This window comes from Zonotrichia albicollis, chromosome 2 (genome assembly GCF_047830755.1).
Source record: "Zonotrichia albicollis isolate bZonAlb1 chromosome 2, bZonAlb1.hap1, whole genome shotgun sequence".
Classification (NCBI taxonomy): domain Eukaryota; kingdom Metazoa; phylum Chordata; class Aves; order Passeriformes; family Passerellidae; genus Zonotrichia; species Zonotrichia albicollis.
The window spans coordinates 90,632,550-90,645,753 of NC_133820.1; the positions used below are offsets into that span (position 1 = coordinate 90,632,550).

At 41.8% G+C, this 13,204-nt stretch overlaps 1 protein-coding gene and 1 long non-coding RNA gene across 5 annotated transcripts in view; one reads left to right on the forward strand and one right to left on the reverse strand.

Annotated features, from left to right (window-relative positions):
- CLYBL (citramalyl-CoA lyase) overlaps positions 1-13,204 on the forward strand; it is a 167,012-nt gene that overhangs the window by 152,296 nt on the left and 1,512 nt on the right. For 2 of the 4 annotated variants that reach the window (XR_012579100.1, XR_012579101.1), the window contains exon 8: positions 1,336-1,391. The exons of the other annotated variants lie outside the window; for them this stretch is intronic. The gene's annotated coding sequence lies outside the window, so the exon portion shown is untranslated. The remainder of the gene's footprint in view (positions 1-1,335; positions 1,392-13,204) is intronic. 4 annotated transcript variants of the gene reach the window in all.
- LOC102072946 (uncharacterized) overlaps positions 1-13,204 on the reverse strand; it is a 77,922-nt gene that overhangs the window by 36,025 nt on the left and 28,693 nt on the right. The gene's annotated exons all lie outside the window — the stretch shown is intronic.

Sequence of the window (13,204 nt, forward strand, 5' to 3'; positions counted from 1 at the left end):
CTGGGCTAGTTAAAAAGGAAAGTCCCAATGTCAGAATGGGGAGTGCAGATGAGTGAGAATGGTTCACACTTGCTTGTGTGGCATTCAAGTAGGAGACAAATCCCTCCGGTTGAGAAGCTCACCTATAAGACTGTGCATAGGGTCTCATTTCACTGGTGCCAGATAAATGTTTTCTGCACATTTTTTACACTTTCTAGCAGGTTAGAAAAAAATGGGATGTCTGCCTTCCCTGTTCCCCTGCATTTCTGATACTATGGATGTCGTGCATTAAAAATGCTGCAAAGGTCAAAACAGATATTATGCTTTCTTCTCAGAGTTAAAGTGTGACGAGGTATTTGCTATTGCTCTGCCCTTCTCCTTGCTGGGCTATTGCATCCCCTTTGTGGTCCCTGGCTGTTTCCAGCACAGCCATGACTGTGCTCTTTGGGTGCTGTCCAGAGCACTGGTTTCAGGGTCCCTATTAGGATGCTGTGTGCCTGGATCTCTTTGTTCTCTCCACCTCAATTTTGAAATGTAGCTCTCTTCATGTAAGCAATATAGAAATAAAAATATACGTGACTGGTTTTGCCCATTATTCTGATTTACAGGGCTTGGCTCCCTCACAAAAGGCATCATTACCAACATACTGCTGGTGCAAATGTGTAGGCAGGTACATGCAGCAAGAAAAAAAGTCAAACGACTTACTCAGCCAAATATTTTTTATTATGTGCTTAATACTATTCATTCAGTGGAATTTAGCGTCAGAAACTCATCTAAGGAACACCTCTGTCATATGAGCTGTCGACTAGGAGACTGGACCAAATTTAACTCTAGTCCCAGTATCATACAATCATTAAGCCAAAAATGTTAAATATTGAATAATTAAATGTTAGGCAAGCATTAGTCTTTGAATCTATTTTGAAACTGCTTTTTACTGACATAATGCTGAGGTTTTTTGTTTATAACAGCCATTCGGGGTGGGGGGATTTATTTGGGTTTTGGGAATTTTTTTTCCTCTTCATTAATGCTTTTAAAATATATTATAAGCTTCTGTAATCAGCTGCAAGAGCAAATTTGCTGAGAGTTTGTGGTGCAGGCTATTTTTTTAACCAACCAGGTTGCATGCTTCATATATTTTTTGCACGTAGCCATCTACCAATAAAAAAGGACTGGCAGGTTAATATGTGAACTTGTGGATCTCGTAGCACTGTCGTATTACTGAATTTTATAACAAAATTGGAAAAATAGCTTTCGATGTAATGCTGGAAACTCATTAACTGAGTTTCTAATTTGCTGTTATGACTGTGTCAGTAAGAGGGGCTTGGACAGTCTGATTACTTAATTTTTTTTCCAAAGCAAACATATCTCACAGAGGGATCCTCTCTCTCCACATCCTAACGACATGCTAAAATGTGAGTAATAACTCTTCCCCTTACCACCTCCTGGCAAATGCTCCACACAGCGGTTTCAGTAATCCTCGTGTCCTAATGAAACACCTCTTCTGTTTTCCTTTCCCTTTTATTATATTAAAGTGTTCATGTCAGTAGGACTAAAAATATAGCTGTGGTTAATATGGTTGAGACTTGCATGGTTTTACCATGTTATTAATCAAAGTTGAAAGCCTGGAAAAAATAAATGTGAGGGATTTGTGCAGCTGTTTGTGTGGTAGATAAGTTACTGGTCTGCAGTCTCTGGGATCATAGTTTGCTATTAATGTGGTTTAAAGTTTGATGCCTTTAGTTAACAATATTTTACATTAAAATACAGTAATAAGCTTTTATAATCTATTCTGATTTGAGACCTACAATTACCATAATAATCTTCTTTTGAAAGAAGGCTGAACTAGGCTCCTTCATCCTGGACGCTGAAAAGCTTTGACATAGTAGCCCCCAAATGTGAGTACTGAGGTCAGGAAAAATTGGGATCTCAGATGAGCACTGTGGAATTAGAGATGCTGTGGCAGTGTCCAAACAGAAGGAAATTAGAGACCTAAACCAGCTAGCAAGGAGTATTTGGGCTTGCCTTATGGAGATAGTCCTGTTTGAGGGGTTGCTTTGGTTTGGTTTCTAGGTTGTTTTGTTTGTGGGGCTGTTTTTTACATTTCTAATCCAACTTAAAAATGGCATGTCTGGGAAATAAATGGTAATGTTGTATTTTGGACAAGTAGAAACAAATGTTGAAAAAGTTCATTTTGTATTTTATTCAATTGTTTATTAAGTGTTCTCTTTTGTCTAAAACTTTGAGATCTAAAACTGAAATGTGCTTAAAAAGAAAAGTGTTATTTCCACGTCATTTCAATATTTTTTCCAGTAGAACTGCATTACTAGGGAATATTTTCAAAATTAGAATATTCATCCTAAAAAAAGCAGGTATAGCTTTTAGAAAGTCTAACTATAAGATAGATGTCAGTGTGCTCAAAAATAAAAAACAAGGGTGATAAACATAATTCCAGTAGTCTAAAGGACAGTTTCTGTTAGAAATTTCTAAAGCATTTGTATTACATTAAACAAGGAAGTGATCTTATGAATGCAGATAAACTGAATCTGAGGGAGTAGAGTTAGTGGGAGAAGTTATTAGCCTATTTTAAGGAAAAGATCTGATTTCTAACAATGAGAACATAACAGTCTTTACTATTTAGGTAACTCCTGAATTAACATTACCAGTACATTGGATACAGGACTGTATCTCTTCTATAAGTAGTTAGTGTTTATATATGACAAAAATGTAAGACGTTGAAAATGCATTTTAAGCCATTCAACGTGGAAATACATCAGGCACAATATCGTTATTGGAATTGAGTCTTCCCAAATTACCTTACTTTTAAATGAAATTCAAATATAAGAAAAAGCAGAAGAATAAAGTAAAAGGTTGATTACACATTTATCTCACATACTAATTTACAAATGCTTTCAAAGCACCTACATATTAAACTAGGGAATAACCGAATGCTGCTGCTAAGGTCACCTGTCAGGTAAGGATTATTTAGAGTTAAGGTAAGTATATCACAAATCCAAGTTGTAATAGGGGTTGAATATTTAAATCCCATAGAGCAAATCAAAATAAATATTTGTGTATGCCACATACAAATGCACAGAGTGCTTCTAAGAAGACCTTTAGCATATGTTTCTTGCATTATATTCTGTGCCATTGTATATCATGTTCCCAGCAGCTGAGGAATAATATATATGAACTCCAGTGATTTGGCAAACTATACAGTTTCATTTACGGCCCTTTCCAGGATTATGAAAAATCTTAGGAATGCATTTATTTACACAGCATCAACCCAACAAAGGAATGGAAATTTCCAGCAGTGGCTCTCTTATAATGCTCTTTGTTTAGGAAAAGCTACCCCAAGCCACTGTATCTTAGAGACGATGCGCCCTCATGCTTCGGCCAGCTCCAGCTCCCACCGCCTTACAGGGAGGTCTGCCCCGACTTTCTTCCCCCTCCTGGCTGTGCCATGGACCCCAGGAGGGCTCCCCAGCCAAGTAGGATCCACCCTTTCTCAATCCAGCCCGTGGTTGCTAGGAAAGTGGGACCATGTCCAAGGGATGCCTCTTGGAAGGGATGCACAGGAGCATCCCTCTGGTGTGGGGCTGTATCAAACCCCATCAGTCCCCAGGGATTATATTGCACCTTACAGGGCATTATATCTCAGAGCTTTATGTAGAGCTGGGAGTGAGGGAGCGGCCCAGGCCCCCACTCCCACTGCCCAGGACAGATTGCTGAGTTTTAAGGTGCCACCAACCAAGCTGGATCCCATCCCAGGGCAGCAGTGGTAGCCCAGGGTACCTCTGTGTGTGTGCAGGGCTGCAGCACTGTCAGCCCTCCCCCTGAGAGCACAGGGCATGTGCTGTCCCTTATGTTATCTAGACAATGTGTGTTCCTTTCACTGCAGAGTGGGGGATTCAGGAATTTGTGATAAATTGCCACCTTTAAGGAACACCAGCCTTAAGAAGTCTAGGCTCAGGTGCATCTTATGCAAAGATGAAGAGTGCTAGTGGAATTTTAGCATGGACCATGGTTATGTTGTTTGTCTTTTTAAAAAGTGGCCAAATTAAATTTTAATGTTAAAACTGAGATAAGAGAGCTCATATTAGTACTCAAAATTTCCCTATGCACATTTAGCATTTGAAAAATGCTTTATAAATGCGTTTTGTGTCATGGTTGAAGGCTTTTCTCTTAGAAAGATCCATCTGGGGTGGATTTTGAACCTCTACAATAGAGCAGAAGGGGATGTATTAGCTAATTGCTTGTGCTATACTGGTTCCTACATTGGTGCAATCAGTCCTGAGGGAGTTATGCCAGGTGGGGAGAAAAGGAGACAGATTTTACTAGACGGGGCTGCAAAAGCTTCTAAGCAGGGCAGAAACTCATACAAAACCATTTTCTTGCCAGCTTCCGCCCTTTCCACTCCCCAGCAGGCATTCAGTGGCTCTTAATCTGTTTTCCTCCACTCATTAAGACCTGTGTCCAAAACACAGAGGGAGAAGGACTCGGATGGCACATTGCTGTTTCCCGCGGGGAGAAGTTTTGCCATGAGCCGGGAGCAGGATGGATCCGTGCCCCTCCATGGCCTTTCCACCCGGAGGTGGCCCTGGAGGGGACAGCTGCTCCTGTCCCGGGGGACACAGGCCCTGCAGAGGATGGCAGCTCCCTGGGCTCCTCCTCAGCAAGGCATGAGCCCCCATCCTTGTCGGCTCGGGGAGGCAAATGCAGGGTGAGTTGCTTTTGGAAGGGCCGTGCTGTGTCGGCACATTCCCGGCGCAGGCACTGCTTTGCTATGAGCATGGAGTGGGAAGGCGCCCAACACTGCAGACACCTGCCCACCATCGTGCCAAAACCTGCTCTGCACCAAGCAACACACCAAGGCAGCTACCCACCTCCAAAGTCCCTGTTTAAAAAGCATTAACGAGTGCTCATGAGCCTCATTTCAATTTCCAAAGCAGGCTCTAACTAGAGAGGTAATGCTCGGACCAGATGGCTCTTTTTAAGCCTTACTGAGGGAATTCAGAAGCCTGTACGGCCAAAATATTGTTTCAGTTAATTTAAGTAGCAGCAGTCTTGCTGTCTTTTCACTCCTCTCTGTGCTAGCCAGCTTTTCCAGGGACCTGGAGTGGCTGTCTGCAAAAGCTCTGTTGGTTGAAATAGAGAATCACAGTAAAAAATGGCTGTTCAATCCTATTCAGAAAATGAATCTGAAATTAGAAAAAACACAGAATACAAAAATATGGGCAATTCCATGCTTGTTGGCAGAACAAGCCTCACTATTATTATTTTCCTCAACTCCATTGTATTTTGCAGCTACCTTTCCCTTCAGTATCAAATGCTGTCTCTGTGCCCTGTAGTTATTAACTTTCAGATTGCATTTTCTAGTTTATATTTAACAAATTGCTTCCATGACTATAAACCTCAGGTTAATTTGAAATTACTAAATGAAGGTCATCTAAGGATGCTTAAGTCTTAATATCTGTTCCTTTTTACTTTTCCATATAATAACCATGATGCTCACTAGGGAGAAAAAATGCATGGTTGGATAGGCTGTTTGTCCAGGAAGCTGCTTTTGTGCTATAAAATAAAGATTTGCTTGGCAGCAGCAAGTGTGCTCTCTAGGATTCTTCCGTTCCCAATACAGTATGAGACAGAGAATGAAACCCAGTGGAGGGTATTCCTGATTTCTAGAACTTTCCTCCGCTTCTTTAGTTTTTTTCCTTCCTCCTCTAGAGAAGCACACAGGAAGGCAGCAACCACAATAAGAAGGTAACTAAAGAAAATGCAAAGAGAGCAATAAAAAACCCTCCTATCTGCCTTTCATTCAGGGATGTTAAATAGATTTTTTGCTCAGGCAGAGGGAGAGACCTTGGTGGCCTGAGGAGTTTCTGGCGCTGGACCAAGCAGCATCCCCAGGCCCACCCCAGCTGAAAGGGCTGTCCCTGGTGGTTCAGGGAGCTTGGGGGACTGTAAGATGGAAAAACAGCTTGTCTGGCTCACCCAGCAGGGCGAAACCCTTATATATGGGCTGGAAGCAGTACTGCCAGGTGGAGAAGAAATGAAGGACCTTGTAGGTCCTTGTTCTTCATCTTTCCTGCCCCACTGTGGACTTGAAGGATCACAAAGTCCTTTCTACCTGTTGAGCTTTAGAAAGGGTTTCTTCTGTCAGAGTTCTTGCACTGCTGCTCAGGAGTTATTTGAGGCAAAAATCAATCTCTATTTCATGTGGTTGTTGCTCTTTCTTTCTTGACCTTTTGTGTCCTTCCATCTGCTCCTAGAGGCAGAAGCCTATCTCAAACAAACAGGCCTGCTTCTGGCTTTACAAACTGATTTATCCTCTGAACTCACTGACTACTTCTACTCCTGTGGAAGATTACACTGGCAAAAAGAAACAAAAGGTAGTGATTTCTGATGTTTTCTACATATCAGCAAAAAGGTTACAGAAACTTAATGGTGATGATACTTTGCAGAATTCCCTCTCTATGCACGCTTCAACAGATCAGAGACCCACTGAGCATCTCCTCTTGCCAAGAAGATATCTTTGACAAACCTTTTCAGGGATCACTTTTTTCCCCAGAGATTTTGTGTACAAGTGTTTTTCCATCCATAATGTTTTTACAGAAAAGGGGTGAATGTGAAAAGGTCCATGGGAAGAAGCTACGGAAATATGTGGCCCAAAAAGCTTTGTCCATACAGCTCACTGCCTGTGAAGTCTGCAGTTTGTCATATGTGACTGCACTGGTTACTTGGGCATTCCTACCTACTGCAAAGACCCTTCAAGAAAGCCAGAGTTGTGTGTGAGCCTGCTCTGAAGGCAGGACAGGCCTGAGCAGAGAAGAGAGAGAGGCATTATCTTGTCACAGCCTGGAACATACTCTCAGTTGACCCAGATTTCACTGAACACCTCCTAGCAGCTCACTAACCTTTGGAAGTTCATTATGAGAAGGTAGAATCATGACCCAGCTCTTTATGACAGCTCTTTGGCTACAACTTGCAGAAGAAAAAAAAATTAATTAAACCTGCATTCAGCACCATCACAGCTGTTAGCTCTTGACTTCCCCAAAAATATGGTCTCAACCTTCTGTTTCAAGAGAAATCATTCCTTTGTACTGAGGATAATCACTTCTCCCCCAGGCACAGACCCAATGCCATTTGCTGTGACCAGGCTCCTCTTCTCCTTTGTTCATTACCTGTAAGCAAATCCAAGCGTTCTTTTTAAGCCCCAAAGCAAAGACTTCCAAATTTCCTCTGCAGGGATTCACTCAAACAATGTGTGTTTTCATTAATCCCAGGGGAATTATCTTCATGAATGCCATGCTTTTTAGGGGGAGCCTTTGCCATCCACCTGCTCCCTTCCCTCCTCAGAAGACCAAATCTGCCCTGCTTGCAGAACACAAAACTCTTATTGCCTTATAACAGCTAATATTTTACAGGATTAGAGGCAATGTTCTCAGACTCAAGCAGATTTTAGTGCATTTATTCCTTTGGTGTCTCCAAAAAGTCATAGCTAGACCTTTGTGTTTCAGAAGTGGGTGAGACACTGAACTACCATGGGAAGAATTAGTGTCTCAGATAACTGTGGATCAAAGATTTCCTGTGTCTGTGGACTTGAAGCCATTTGTCTGTATGGGTTAGGGGGTACACAAGGTTTGCCCTGGCCAGCTGGCATCAGCCCTTCTGCCCATTTCCATTTAGCCTGGCGCTGCCCGCGAGTGCCGACACAGGTCACCGGGGCTGGAAGGGCACTTACATAATTACTGATTTACACAAAGGCTGTATTCACACCAGCCTCTGGCCCGTGCTGCCAGAGCAGTGAGGGAGCTCTCTCTGACTCACGACATCTCCTAATGATCAAGGGGCTGGAGGAGAGAAGGGTGGCTGGTTTGTTGGTTCCTTTACACCCATTTCCCCCGTGTCCTAGGTGCACATCCCCTCCAAAAACAGCCCAGTAGGACAAGGGGATAACCAGACTGCCACACACTCTGCAGGGATGTGGTCTGCAAAGGGAAGTATTGCAAAAGTGTTGAGAAAAGTAGTTGGAAAAAACCCAATGCCCCAGCCCCCAGTGGGGCACTGTTTCTAACTGTGCAACAGCAGAGTTCTGTCCAAGGACCTCCCCTCACTTGTGAGATGTCATACAGTCAGTAGTCCCCTGAGTAGTGGAAGAGGGGTTTTGGGCAATTTCATAACCATCACATAATTCCTATTTTAGACCCATACTTAATTCAAAGTTCAGCAACAGGCGATTTCTTGTCCATATTGCTGTTTCCTGGGACATTATCTTGTCTTACTTTTCCTTTTTGCCACTGGCTTAACTACCCAGAGTGTCCCCCATGCCAAAGCCTTACCTACTCCCAGAACTCCCTAGCCCCTTCAAGCCTAACAACTGAGTACCCTGACTAGATTGCCAGAGTAAGCTGCTTTGGAAGAGTTAGCTGTCTCTACACAGTGACCTAGGAGAGCAGACAGGGAGCCAGCAAGCTTTTTGGAATTTACAGGAGTTATTTGGTACTTCCGAATTTACATACTTTCTTATTTTTGTACATACTTTAGCATACAATCTTCATATTCAGTACCAATGCGGGTGATTAATAGATTACAGTGGTCTAAGAACTGAGGGCCTGCAGTAACCCCCTTAGTGAGCTCATTGCAGTCATTGGGATGGATGTGGTTAGAGGCACAGGTAACCCCAAATAGAACAAATGCTGAGGAAAAGGCTGCAAGCATTGGCTGGTGCAGGAGTACATCTAATTCTTCTGTATTGCCAGCCAAAGGGGACTAGCTCATCTCATCACTGTCCCACATGTCCCAGAACAATTATTGCTTGACTTTAATTAACTCAAGTACTTCCATACACAACTCAGAGATAATTGTGTCACATTACTAAGAGGTGCCTTGAATGTTCTGTATCATGATAGTTTTACTCTGCTTATTTCTCTCCTTAATCCAACAGTACATAAAGTAATAAAATATGGTGAGAGTAAAACCCCGTGTAACATTGCGTATCATAGAAAAGGTTTCAGTACAGATGAAGAAGTATAAAACTTTACATTCCCTGATCTTATGGAAAAACTCACTTGCCCTCCTGTCCATCCCCTGTGCAAAGTCAACACAGTTCCATATTTAACACCATTCCATTACACCCATGGTAAACACTAGCACCTGTATCATTTCTTCCTCTCTCCTGGTTCCACCAGAGAATACTGATCCCTAGACAACACTGAAATAATGGACCCTGAATCCTGTCCATTTAACTTCTAGAAAGGTAAAAACCTTCTTGCCACTAGAAACCACTATTACTCTGGTTATGAAGTGGTCTTACAGATTTTCCAAGCTCTTAACCTCTCCCAAAAGTTCCACAAAGTAAATGTTCCCGAATACAGGAAAGACACACACAAAAAGAGGAGGTCTTCATGTTCTAGGAAACATTGCAATAATGTGCTCATCTTTTGCCATGGCAAATGACAGACCAAGAGAGACTTGATACATGTGACTTGATACATGTCATTTCTTATAAATAAAGGAAATCTTTAAAGATGACATATAGATAACAAGATGACATACAGGTAACAAGAGCCATCTTCAAGATTCATGGCAGCATGCAACCAGGCTTGCATTCTAAGTTGTCAAAGAAGAGCCCTAGCCCTCAATTACATGTTGAACTTTGCCAGATCTGAGCTGTGCTGGAGTGGCTGCATTTATCTAAGAGGAGGTTCGTATGTTACAAGCATAAAATCTGACAGGCTTGTGTGCTGCAAAGTTAGGTTCTGCATCTCTTCAGTGTCTCCACAACCACCTGGAAATTTGTTGCGTTTGGTATTTTTATTGCACAACTGATTTGCCCTCCTATATCACAAACCTGTATCTTCATGCCCTGACCTGTGAAAATGACTGTTCTCTGTCAGTTATGCCTTATGTGCCTTATGGCTTCTCTTGCCTGCAGGCTGGATCCTTGTATCACTTGGAGCTGACCATTGTCAATTTCCATTTTTCCAAGATTATAATTTGCCATTACCTCTGAGGGGAAAAAAAAACAAAAACAAAAAAAACCCCACTAACTGCTGTCTATAATTTTAATTCACTTGCAATTGTTTTCTATATTTGCTAAATCTTCTTTTTCCCATCCTCACAGCTCTTCAGGTTATACTGACATTTGAAGTAGAGCTATTAAGGCCTTAGTCAGCCTGGCCTGTATCTTGCATAAATTGCTGTTATTTTTCAAAAATGTTACTACTGTCCCCATAGAGCATTAAATGTCACTGAATAATACTTCATGCCAGAAGGAAAAACCTTGAGTCTTTCCTTGCTTGTCAATCAGTTGGGAAGGACTTTTAGATAGTCTGAATGATGACCCAAACAGGGCACACTGTCCATTCACTTTCTGCCTTGGTCACTCCTTGGTAGTCTGCCCTGCCAGAGCTGTAGAGCCATGAGGCTGAGGGAGCACAGACATTTTGTGTTTACAAACCCTTCTGCTGTGTTGTGCTGCCTTCACAGCCGTGCAGTTGCACCAGCCAAAGTGCCCTTACAGCTCCCAAACACTGCAGACCAAAGTCACCCTATTTCTCACAGGGCTGTGCCTTCTGCATATTCTCTGTGTGGCTGCATGGAGGATGGCACTCAATAGGCACAGCAGAATCTGTGCTGTGCCACTTTAAACAGGGGCACACCAATCTGTCTTTGGCCCATGGATCTGCCCATTCCTCAGTAGGGCTGCACTTCCAGACTGCTGTCTGGTGAGTGCCACAGTCGTCCTCCATTCCCCCACCTCTCATCCCAGCTGAAGCATTTGCATCCAGGTATTTCCACCCAGAAGCTGTGCCCATCGTCTGCAGCTCTGCCTCCTGCATGCTCCTCCTTCCCACTTCTCCATCAGCCTCTACCTGGAGGGCCTGTCTCTTCCCAAGGCAGGTATGACACATTTGATTAGTCTGATGGCACGGTCACTTTACATGTTTCTGAAAAGGCTCCCTCTGAATGATTTATATGATTGCATGGTGAGTAAGAACCACAGCCACCAAAGGGGATGGAAGCAAATCCCAGCCCTGCTTTACCCACCTGCCATTGCTCCTGTTCATGCTGCAAGCTTCTTTAAGAGCAGGCCCTTAGTCCCATAGCAGAACTATTGGAAATCTAAGTACAGACTGGAAGTGTGAGATTGTTGAGAAAATTAGCCAAAAACAAAATTTAGATCTATGGCTAAATTAATCCCCAGATTAATGCTATCAAAGCAAACGGTGTTTATAGAAAGTCTTGTTTTCTTTATATTCATGTGAGAGAAAATCAAAAGAATGCTAGAGGCAAATTTCGTCTAGCAGAATTGGAAAAGAGAGCATGGGGACAAAGCTGTAATTACTGGTATTTCCTATCTGTTGAAACCTGTGGGTGCAAAGAGAGTCAGTGAATAGGGTATATTCAATGGCATTAAAATTAGTTTCTTTTTCTGGACTTTAGCTCAACACTGCAAATTAGCAGGGGGAAAATAAGCCTCAGAGTGAGCAGGCAGAGAAGCCAACTTCATGTTACCCTTTGCTGTTAGGGGAAAAAAAAAAGGCATTTTTTCCTTCAAGAATTCAAATTCCTAGCAACCCACAGTACAGCTGCACACTGACAAGCAGGAAATGTGCTGTGTTTCTCACGTGGTTCAGTGTTTGTGTGTCCATGTACACACCATTAGCCTGTTTTCCTTTTAAACATACTACTTTAATGAAGAGAGGACAAGCTTGCTGTTCAATTAACTCTTGCTGTATAAAGACATTCTGCCAAGATTCATCATGGTACAGCTTAGATACCTGCAGAGGTGTCTGACTTTAGATCATTCTGTATCCAGTCAGTGGCAGGGTTGAGACCCTCCCAGCCATGGTTTGGACCACCAGAGATCAGAACTGACAATGCTAGGCACCCATCTCTTTCTGCAAACCATTGCAGGTACTTAGGATAGCTGTACTCCTAAATCAGCCTTTTACAGAACTAGGAAAGATGATTTTGTTGAAAGATGATTCAACATGTTTCTACATATGACTGTCATCCCACATGCAAATTTCTTCTCTAAGCAATAGCTGTTACTGAATTAGCTCTACTCTTATTTTGTCACTGAATTAGCTGTTACTCAGTAGGCATTACTGATGCTTACAGAAAAAAAAAAGGACAGGTAAAGGATACTTTTCTTACAGTTAAAAAATCTACCTTGCAGTTTGTGATCGCTGCATAGACCTGAATTATTTCAAATAAGTTCTATGTCATAAAGTGTTTACTTAGTTCCTTTTTTTTTTCACAACCATTAATAAATTTAATCATTTGAGACTGCATTTTCTTTAAAGTTTTAAAAGTATAACTGGAAACTACAGAGATGTAACTATAATTAGAAGTGATATATTATTAATAGTAGAAATACAATAATATTGATGTTGGTTTTGGGGTACAGTAGGATTGCTTGTTTGCTCAGTACACAAAAAAAATTCCATTTGAAGCACCAACCCTTGAGTATCTGTCACTACCATTCTCCAAACCTACATTAAATATTGCAAATTATAGTAGGAAAATCTACTTTGAATAAAATAATTGGTTTACTATTATGTTTTCAATGGCTTTAATGCAGCCTGCTCTTATTCGCAAGAATATTGATTTGTGTTAGATTACTGTTTAAGGTGGATTTTTATCTTAATTATTCCAGAACATGATTTGGTATTGAATTAATGCTGCTTCAGTTTAGCTAGATATGCCACTGGAGCAACACATTTCCTAAATATTTTTGTAAATGGGTTTTGTTTTCACTTTACTTGCTGGAGTCCTCTATTTAATAATTATCAAGCCTCAAATGAAAACTAGAAAAAGGTTTGTTCTGTGCATTTCTCTTATGCACTGCTCATGCACAGACACATGTGCTGCTCCTGGTTAGCCTGGCTCACTGTCAAACCCAAGGCCAGCCTGTGATCCTGTATGGATTGCAGCAGGACATTCAAAGGGTGTGCAGTGCTTCTCAGAGCCACCCCATGCACTGCTGGGGCTCAGCTCTGAGTTCTTCAGGGAAGGGATTGCACCTTTGCACTTGGATTTTTGGGTTTGTTTTTAGGGGTTTTTTAATGTGCCAAAATACTGTTAGAATTGCAAATAAGATTTTTTTTTTTTTGTCTGTTGAACTTCAGCATGTCTTAATGCAGTGTTTTATCTTCCAAATCCTACCTCAGTGGGGATTAAAGCCTCTAAGGGAACAAGTCAGGTTTGGCACTATTTA